The sequence below is a fragment of the Aulonocara sp. 'chitande type north' Nkhata Bay genome, unplaced genomic scaffold (assembly GCF_057382095.1).
Source record: "Aulonocara sp. 'chitande type north' Nkhata Bay isolate Kocher_YH1m ecotype deep benthic unplaced genomic scaffold, A_spYH_male_GT1.1 unmapped_scaffold_31, whole genome shotgun sequence".
NCBI classification, from domain to species: domain Eukaryota; kingdom Metazoa; phylum Chordata; class Actinopteri; order Cichliformes; family Cichlidae; genus Aulonocara; species Aulonocara sp. 'chitande type north' Nkhata Bay.
The window spans coordinates 275,404-286,065 of NW_028234363.1; the positions used below are offsets into that span (position 1 = coordinate 275,404).

Consider the following 10,662-nt stretch of genomic DNA (forward strand, 5'->3'; position numbering starts at 1 on the left):
CGCCTCCTCCTTCTGACAGGAACTGCCTACAGAACAAGCATGAATGATGCCTGAGTGGACACACGCAACTCACAAGTTCCTGGCTCTGTCAGCTCCTCTGCAGAGGGTTTCCCTAAGAAGGTGGACCTAGCAGGGTCACCGGGGGACGGGGAGCTGTGCCTCACGGCCCTCACTTCGCCGGAGAAACCCTCATGCAGAGTTCAGAAACTTGTGTGTTGAGTATGTCGCTGTGAGCCTCCACCATTTAACTAGTGGGTGAAGCCTGAACCGTCTAGAGACAGACCAGACCAGCTGCACAACACAGACACTTCAAACCTGAGGACAAATCTGAGAGAACAGAAAAAGGAAAGGAAACTTAGCTTAGAACCATGCAGCGCTACAGGAGACGGCAGCACTGCAGAGGTGAGGACCGGCACCTGTTTGAAAGAGACAAATGCACACAAACACACACAACAACGAACGAGAAACAAACACAGAGAGAGGACAAAGTGGTTATACAGAACTTGAGGACATTATCTACATGTAATTATCTACATAATTATAAATTTGTTGTGTTTTCTTTAACAATGTCAGAAGGAGAGAGGCACTGAGGCACCGTCTTCCGCCCCCCGACGCTCCTGCTGCGCCTCCTCCTTCTGACAGGAACTGCCTACAGAACAAGCATGAATGATGCCTGAGTGGACACACGCAACTCACAAGTTCCTGGCTCTGTCAGCTCCTCTGCAGAGGGTTTCCCTAAGAAGGTGGACCTAGCAGGGTCACCGGGGGACGGGGAGCTGTGCCTCACGGCCCTCACTTCGTCGGAGAAACCCTCATGCAGAGTTCAGAAACTTGTGTGTTGAGTATGTCGCTGTGAGCCTCCACCATTTAACTAGTGGGTGAAGCCTGAACTGTCTAGAGACAGACCAGACCAGCTGCACAACGCAGACACTTCAAACCTGAGGACAAATCTGAGAGAACAGAAAAAGGAAAGGAAACTTAGCTTAGAACCATGCAGCGCTACAGGAGACGGCAGCACTGCAGAGGTGAGGACCGGCACCTGTTTGAAAGAGACAAATGCACACAAACACACACAACAACGAACGAGAAACAAACACAGAGAGAGGACAAAGTGGTTATACAGAACTTGAGGACATTATCTACATGTAAATATATAACCATGTCATAGCATCATAGGACCAAATTTGTTGTAAGATTCTAAATATATGTGACGTCATCATCCTGTAAGCCGAATAGGGCTTTGGACCTTGATGTCACAGGAGGCGGGCCACGCCCCCCGCCGCCATGACAGTAGGCCAGACAAAGGATACAGCTTCAGCTATGGTTCATACTTGTTTTGTAGTTGGTTGCAACGTTAGATCTCATGATCGTGAAGGCAAGAACCTGGATAATGGGCTATCTTTTCATCGTTTTCCATCCTGGAGGCAACGTGTATCTGATATCACCAAACAAAGACGCCAGTCATGTGCAATCCCCAGCTTTTTGTTGATTTGCTCGTGGCATTTTCTCTCCAGTGAGTTCTAAATTAATTCATATCACTATCCGGTTGTTCAGTCTGACGTCACTAGCCGTGTCTGGGTCTAAACTCCGCTGCAGGTCCATATATCAAACGATCACTGTGGCATTACTGAGAGTTGAAAAACTGTCTAAAGTCTTTCATCTTTAATAAAATGATCAGCGTTCTGCTCTACCAGGTGTAACAATTGAGTTTAACATCCAGGCATCCATGAAAACGGAATTTATGACATTTAACGGAGTTAGAAGTTAGCAGGGAGTTAGCTCGCTAGCTTCTATCTAAATACAATATAGCATGTCCTGACTGCGGGGTTTTGGAAACAAATTAAAACGTACAACTCTGCTATCACTTCCAGCATAAATGAAGACAGAAAACTAAACAGCAGTGACGTTTGTAGGGTGACTGAAGTTGGGCTAGCTGGTATATAATGATGTGCTACGTGACCGCTAGCGACACAGCTATGTTAGCATAATATAAACAAGCTAACTTTTTTTCCACTCGATAAAAGTTAATGTGAGCGTTCTCGGTGGTCAGGAACAAATGTAATCGCATGGCAGGATGCTGTAAAAGGACCAAACTTCAGCCAGGAGAACAACTGAGATAATCCATCCACAATACGAGGTTAGTCATTCATATACTGCTGCATGGGCTGGGTTGTAGTTACATCCTAAGGTTTTAAAAACTGAGCTTAAATAAATGATTAGCGGTAATAAAAGCCGAGGGAGGTCAACGGTGATCACTGACTGTTTTAGGAGCTTTTTGAGATCAAATAGAAGAAAACTTTGCTTCAAACCATGCAGGGCAGCTGTCTAGAGGTGAGCTTGTGTGATTCTTATTCTGTCAGTGAACAACCTAAAAACAGAAAAAAAGAAAGAAAACTTACCTTAGAAATCTGTAGGGTTGTTTCCTCTGAGACATGTTGGAATCTGTAAACAGCTACTCCAAAAAGGATCCAGGTGTTTCAAAATACCTCTTTGGTGAACGTTTCAATTCTGCTAACATAAATGCTGCAATTAATTAACTAAAAGTCATTGCTCTTCACCCCTATTTATAGACTTTTGCGGATCAACGGATTAAAGCATCATAGGACCAAATTTGTTGTAAGATTCTAAATATATGTGATGTCATCATCCTGTAAGCCAAATAGGGCTTTGGACCTTGATGTCACAGGAGGCGGGCCACGCCCCCCGCCGCCATGCGTATCGGGGCTTGCTTCATTTATGGGAGGAGCTGAAAATGATGACGTCCGAAGCCTCGCTGCCCGGCTGTACCACGTGACTGGTTCAGGAAGCGGTTCGAACTTTGCCACAAATAATCATTTTCCATACTGCCAGCATAAATATACACAGTATGCTGCCATCACTACAATATAGATGTTTTACACACTCCTTTTGTTGTTGACATTTACAGGCTGTGTGCAAAATGCCACACTCTTCAAATTCATGCCAACTAATATTTTTACGTCCAGTAGGTGTCCTGCTAGAGCAAATGAAGCTTCAAGAAGCTTCGCGTTGAGGTGAACCAATTGGATGAAAAGCTTCAGTGCTTCATGAGGCTTCATCTGCCCATCACTATCCCTCTGCTTCACTTATGGACGCACAGGCCCCTCGCGTCGGGGCCTGTGCGTGAAGGGTCCTCCGATTGAAGAGATTGCTGCGGAAGTGCCTGTTGTCGGTATATTTAGACATTTTCCAAATCACATTGTAGTGAGGTATACAGAATACAATAAATTATATAATGTAAACAACTACCTGAAAAACAGCAGATACAGCAGAGGAATTAATTATAGGCTATTACTTTTGTATCGTTTATTGCATTTATGGAGGGAGTGATGTATGCTGGGTAATGGCACAGCTAGCTACTGGGTGACTTTATTCACCCGCTTCGGCTGTTATCAGTCCATACAATGGGCGTTATTAGCACAAATCAGTCCCATAGATATGGGCCATTTCCTGCTAGATTGTTCAGAAGGTTGTTCTCATCCATCCAGATGGAGGATCACTAACAGGAGCGTGGGAAGACTCCAGAATCCACTCTGGCTGGAATCCGGTGGATATGCAGTGTGTACAGGTAAGACCATTTAAACAGACAGCATTTATAGAATGACTATTAAAAGTCAGCGAGTGTCAGTAATGTTAATGTGGTTATGTTAGTAATACACCGAGTGCTAATATAACAGCTTTAAGATGCATTTGTAGATATTATTACGTGTTTTACCGTCTTTATGGTGCTAGCTTAAAGTTACGGTGTAAACGTTAGCTTATATTGGAGGAAAGCTGTTACTGTTTAAACGATGTTAGCACAGAAATATTAGCTTCTGTCATGACTGATGAAGTTACTAGTTAATAAAGTTTCCAGTAATATAATAATAATATATAATAATAATCGCAGCCACAGATTGACAGCAAATATCTCGATTAGCTTCAGTGCATCTATAATAAATATGTGCAAGTTTCAGTGCTTCGTTTAAACTGTATGATACTTATACTGACCCAGGGTCAGTGTAAAATACAATCCTAGCTGTGTGAACAAAGCCTGGCTTCTTTAGTCCTGCATGACAAACCTCAGGATGCAGGTTATTATTACTGTTTCCTGCTGGCACACCTGTCACACCTGAGAGTCGGCTAGAAACTTACAGTGACGTGGACATCATGCAAAGACTGCCAGACTCTGTAATACTGCAAATGATCAGTGACTCAGGTTAACACTAAACTTTAAACGGCACCTCTGTGTCTCTGTGTGCTGAACATTTAGGATTGAGTCAGGCTGCATCAGCTGAAGCTGTTATTTGTATATATCAGTATTTTTTTTATTCAGGTGTGGGGAAAATACGTAACACTGCAGTGAAGCGATGCACCAGAGTAATCCCTGGCCAAAGGTATCGTACTCAAATCAGACTACTGATCCAGCCACATCAGCCTTTTGTGAGGTTTGTTTAAAGTAGACTTAAAGTGAACTACAGGTTCCTGAGAGGTGGACTGTGAGCACAGAAACACATGTTCATACATACAGCTGCAGCAAACTTACATTAATTTTAAATAGATTTGTTACTCTGGTGTCTGTCTTTGTGTTAGTCCTCTGACAGACTGGTGACCTGTCCAGGTGTGCTCTACCTATGACTACTGGGACAGGCTCTAGCCTCTGTAATAGAAAATTTCTGTTATTCTCATTTAAAGTATTTAAGTGCTTATGCATATGCTTAGTTGTAACACTGTTACTGTTCAGTGAAAGTTTCTAAAACTAGATGAACTTACTTCAGCGTCAGCAGTTTGAGAAAACAACTCCCTTTACGGGTGCTGATAAGGCCACAAAACAGCATAACCATTGATCCGTTGAAGTGTGGTAGGATCCGTTTGTAACTTCCTCCCTCTTCCTTGGAATGCATAAAGGAGTAGGAGCACCACTTCTGTGGCAGCGCTGACATGACTGAACTGTGATGTTTGATGTGTGTTGGCGCAGTAATAAATAGCTTGATCACAGCTCTTTCTGTGTTGCAGACTTTATTTAAAAAATTCCACGACACCTCCCACCCTCCCACTGCGAACCTGAATTGAATATTCAGAAGACATTTGTTTAAATAGTTCTACAAATCGGAGCTGTTGGTGTGTCCTTGGATTGTGTGGTAATAATATTAGAGCCTGCAATCTTTCTTACTGAATCTCTACTATGAGTCATGTTACCTGAGATTAATTCTGTTTACCTGTCAGCCTGGACGAATGTGCTGTGTGAAGGAAATTAAATTAAATCAGATCTGAACTGCTGCTACTTTTTGTTATTTTAATTCTCTTCTCTGTTTTCCAGAACAGTTCTCCACAGTCGCTGTCCACATGGGTCAGTGGGACCAAGAAGCACTCTGCTAATGTGTGGACTCTGACCAGCAACATCCAGCAGGACCCAGACAGCATTTTCTATCTCCCAGCTGGAGTTTTTGTTTGTCTGTGACTGGAGAGTCAGATTTTTGTTGAGCTTCACACTTGCAGACCTAAGTCAGTTTGCAGAGATCCCTCCCACTCTGGCTTTTATGTCCTAGATTTCTTATCTGAAACAGTAATATTTCAGTGACTGCTGCTTGTACCACAGGTTAATACACGCTACTGATCCCTGATAGGAGAATCATCAATTTTGGCAACAAAGAAGCCTGGTGGATGTTTGTTTACAGTCTGATGATGGGACATCATGCTCTGCATCGTCAAAGTTTGCCTCCTCATTATTATTCATACCCAGTAATGTGAAGTATGCTTATATCTACTATAACTGAACCAACCTGGTGCTCTTCATTTATGGAGGCTGTTGAGTCTGAATGTTGGATGTTGTGTATCTTGTGTTCTCTGGGCTTTGTTGTCCTCAGTCTTTTCGCAGGATCAGAAAACAAAACCAGGAGGCGCGTAAATGTTTCTTCAAATGTTTCTTCTGGATGATGATAAGACTGTGACACGGGATGCCACCTTTGGTCTTGTGATGAAGCAAAGCTCAGGAAGAAGTGGGATTAAATGGTACCCACATGTGTGCTGCTGAGAAGGATGTACAGGGGCACCTGCAGCCAAATCCAAGCTTCAGGTTAGTTGTAGTTGCAGAACGCTATAGGACTGAGACAGCTGAGGCATCAAATGTTTGATTAAACGGATGAAAAAGAGAAGTTTCTTCCCTATAATTATCACTTCTTAAAATCTGTAGCAACTTCAAGTCTGTCATCGTGCTGAGCATGCAAAGAATGTGACAATATATTTTTGTTCAATATTTAATTTCTTTTAGTTGCAATTGTTAAATGAAAAAATATATATATTCTTATAATTTAGCAAACTAATTTATCAAAAAAAATATACATATATCTGTATTAGTTTTAATAAATTAATTTGATACCTGTATTGAAAATACCATATTGTATTCATACAGAATCAGTTTGGTATCAGAATCAGAATCAGAATACTTTATTGATCCCTGGGGGAAATTATTTTTTGTTACAGTGCTCCATTTTAAACCAACATTAAGACAAGACAGACAATACGCTAACTAAGAATAGTACAATATATACATATATATACATACATACATACATAAGTCACTTATAAATAAATATTTGGAAAAGAAACATGTGTAGTTGTAGCAGCAAACAGTGTGTTAAGTGGATGCGTTGTACAGGGAGATGGCCACAGGCAGGAATGATTTCCTGTGTCGTTCAGTGGTGCTTTTCGGTAATCTCAGTCTCTCACTGAACGAGCTCCTGTGACTGACCAACATGTCATGGAGTGGGTGGGATCATTGTTTGTCTGCTCACTGATTGTTGAAACTAAGAGCTACTTTGATCTGTTTAGATCTAAAGTATCCAAAGTTGAGCTCTGATGTTTCTTCACCCCTGTGTGTGTGATATGTGATTCCTACATGCTGGCAGAGCAGCAGTTTGTGCTCACAGATGGTGACGGTGTGGAGAGACGGTGGTGTTTCCTCAGAAGAACCAGCAGAGTCACTTGCTGACTGATGCTCATCTGCACTGCACAGAGGAAATCAACTGACCGAGGTTTGTCCAGTGACGTGTTATGAATGTATATTTGTTTTATGCTTACAGTTATGTTTTTCTTGACAGAGGCTCTGCAGAGGTTAGACAAAGCAGAGAAAACATGTGCTTTACATTTTACTGTGATTTATTGAGATATTTGTTGCCTGATGTTCAGCAGGAATGGAGAAATAGAATCAAAGGGAGATGTTTTTGATGTTTTTGTAATGATGTAAGTAAATCTTCAATATTATTTATTTGCTTGGTTATATTAGGAGTGTTTCTGAGTGAGGGGGAGAAGAGTCATCATCCAGGTAAAGTGACGTAGATCAGTGGATACACTTGTCTCCCCTTTAAAGGAGACAATCCAAGTCATCCTTAAATGTTAGTGCTTTCAAATACACAAACATTTTTAAAGGACAAAAATGAACATCCAACTTTGACTGTAACACAAAATAAATCTTTCCATGTGTGTTTTCAAACTCTCAGATGGGCAGCATATCAGTCTTGGACTGTCTAACCTGCCGGAGCAGCACTGAATGACCACCACACATGAGCATGTTCCTGCAACATTCAGCATCTGATCCTTCATCTGTGTGCTTCTGCTTTTGGTAAGTAGAGTTACCCAACTCCAGTAACTCTACACACATGCCATCCATTTCTGACGGCCTGGTTACTTCCTGTCAGTTACTTTAGAAACCATGTGGTCACCTGACCTAACACTATTCAAGTGTCACATGTCAAACAGCTGGAGAGGAAACTACACCAGTGTACTGGGATGTTTCACCAACACGTGCCAGATGCTGTTCCTTCATGGTGACATCACAGAGACAGCCCCACCCACCTCAGGACCTCGCCATTTATCATGATGATTATAATGATGACAGCGAGCGGAACTAAGACTGCAAAAATCCACGACCAGAATTTTTCTTTCTAATTATTAATGAATACTGAGAGCCTCTTTCTGTGTTTTGTATGTTTTGGGGTTGTTTTTTTTACCTCATTTGTTACTAACAAAGTTCACCAAACTCACACAGTCTGTATGTTTCCATCTTTACCAGCCACACTCTAATTGCATTTAAGAAAATAATCCTTAGAAATCGTCATTTTTCTCTTTTGTAATTGATGATAATTCAGTGAATATAAGATAAGATAAGATAACTCTTTATTGTCATTGCACAGTCATACATAGTACAGTAGTACAATGAAATTGGAAAAACTGTCCTACGTCGGCACTACATATAACACAACACGACACGATATGACACATCACAACGTAACAAACAACACAACACAGTAACACACTGCTTCCTTCTATTGCGTCACACATTGCTTTAAGTTTTTCAGTGTCCAGTTATTTTTTACTGCTGTTTAAATTCTCTGAATGTTTGACCCTGTAGACTGTTTGATGGACTGCTTGTCTTCCTGTTTGTAACCGCCGCCTGTTTTTTTTAATAAAGATTTGGATTTCTGACTTCAACACAGCCTCTGCGTGTCCTCCCTTTGAGTCCTCTTCCTCTGTGAACGTGTTGCATGTGTCACAGATTCATTTTATTAGCAGCTTTCCCACAGTGAGTTGCATCAGCATTCATTCACAGCACATTTCAGAAGGATTCAGATTAATACAGTGATCTTATAGTCAGAATGATCCTGACAGAGTGCCACTGTAAACTATCTTTCATCAGGTAAATTTCAAAGTTCAGTATTTCAAAGCAGGAGTTATGAAGACTCATACTGGCATTAGGACTAATAATATGTACTTACAAAGTCAAAGTTTTTTAATTATGCTAGAATATTGGAAGACAATCAACTTTTAGTGTTTTCCGCATATTAATTATTCTGAAATAGAGACGTGACCCTAACTGTACAGAAGCACTAAACAACTGACAATCTTAACAGACATCATTGGCCTGAGCCGTCATGCACAGTGAGTCTGATCCTTTGCTGTGAGAGTCTGACAAGCATGTTTCTGGTCAGTTTGGAAGAAATAATATCACAATGTTGACCTTTCTTTCCAATATTCCTTCTCTTTTACAACACAAACTGTGATCAAAGGTACTTATGTTCACAGCATGTAACTATACTGACAGTCCAGGGCATTGTGGTCTGTTGAGCTAGGGTTAGCAATTCAGACATATGTAATCAATATTAAACGTCTCTGACGTGGGCCACTGTCCACAGTGTTGGGAAATCCATACCAGGCTGGAACGAGTCAAGGTAGGTGAGCATCCACGAGAAGACACAGCAGATGCATCCTACTAATACTGACAGGACCAGGAGACTCCAGAAACCGAGCATCTTCTCTTCAGTGCCATCCTCGCCTGTCACCCTCTCTGCCCGCAGCTGAGTATGGAGTAGATAAGGGCGCAGAGAAACCCTTATTACTAATTTGTATTATAATTCAATTTTCATGAAATATTCATATTCAGTATTGGTCCTTTTATATTAATAACCACGTATCCACCCAGGCTCATGGTGGGGCAGGGCTCTGTCCTGGGATACTTGAGTACAAGGTAATGTACACCCTGACCAGGTATCCAGTCTGTCAGAATTGTTTTCAATATTTGGTTCAAAAATATGAGTGACAACAAAAATCCAACTAGGATTCTTGCATATGATGAATGAAGTCTGTCTTTGACTGAATTGTCCAGCTGATCCATCAAACCCCCAGCAGGTGAACCTTATTCATGACATAACACCGCGACAATGTAAAAAATGAAACAGCAACAGTCTAAATGTAAAGTGCATTCTAAAGTCCTCTTCAATAAATCATATGCAAAGAGTCATTCAGGACTGTAAAACGTGAACTACAGAACCCAGAGTCTTCATCATTAAATCTCTGGTTGCTTCGTTTTTCTATCCTATATCAGATACTTTAAGGTTAGGTTAGGTAAACTTGCATTCTCATGGTGAGGCAAAATGCTTTATGTGTGTGTGTGCGTGTCATGAACGGCTATAAAAGGCCTATAATTAAAGAACAAAGCGGGGTTTGAGTTCGAGTTGCGGCAGACTGTCACTACTTGTAAATGGAACGCAGCCTTCCTACGGCGGACAGCTAATAACAGGAATCGGACGCGGTCCACCCAAGTCCACAGCAACCACCATAGCAACCACCTAGCATGACCTTAAAAACATATTCTGTCTTCATAACTATCAAAACCATGAAATGATTTGCAAAGTGTGAAAGTGTTACAGCTGCAGAGAGCTATGGCGGTATCTTTGGAAGCTGTTTACACAGCTAATAATATACGATGTAACCATGGAGACAGTCAGTCACGTGAGCTAGCGGTGCATGTTTACTACAGTGAATAAGGTGATTGTGTGCACAGCGTCCACACGCTGCAGAGGGTAAAGACATTACTTCAATATTGTTTTATATTGATATATATTTGCCTTCTGTTGACCATCACCTCAGGTTCACCATTACAGTTTCAGCATACAGATGCACACTGTCTAAATATCAACACATTCAAAAACTCATGTCTCAGAAATAAGCACAGCTGTTCATGTTTGTCATTAGAGTTTTATTTGTAAGAAAATTATGAACTTCATATTGTGTATCAAATAAAAGAACATTTCACAACTCTGAGTCAACAGAAACAGGAAACAGAAATGTCTCTGAAGGAAATTTCCGTCCCCGGTTTCCTCCAAGGCG

General features: G+C 41.3%; 1 long non-coding RNA gene across 24 annotated transcripts; it reads left to right on the forward strand.

Annotated features, from left to right (window-relative positions):
• The first annotated feature begins 1,257 nt into the window (after positions 1 to 1,257).
• LOC147300562 (uncharacterized) lies at positions 1,258 to 8,487 on the forward strand. 24 transcript variants are annotated; one of them, XR_015127718.1, is made up of 9 exons: positions 1,258 to 1,513; positions 2,051 to 3,190; positions 3,507 to 3,586; positions 4,334 to 5,502; positions 5,597 to 6,073; positions 6,911 to 7,031; positions 7,283 to 7,321; positions 7,497 to 7,618; positions 7,695 to 8,487. It is a non-coding gene; the product is annotated as an uncharacterized LOC147300562 (long non-coding RNA). The 24 variants fall into 24 exon arrangements; XR_015127713.1 differs by having other exon boundaries at positions 1,259 to 1,513; positions 4,334 to 5,138; positions 5,318 to 6,073; XR_015127717.1 differs by having other exon boundaries at positions 1,259 to 1,513; positions 4,334 to 5,138; positions 5,323 to 6,073.
• Positions 8,488 to 10,662: the final 2,175 nt, after the last annotated feature.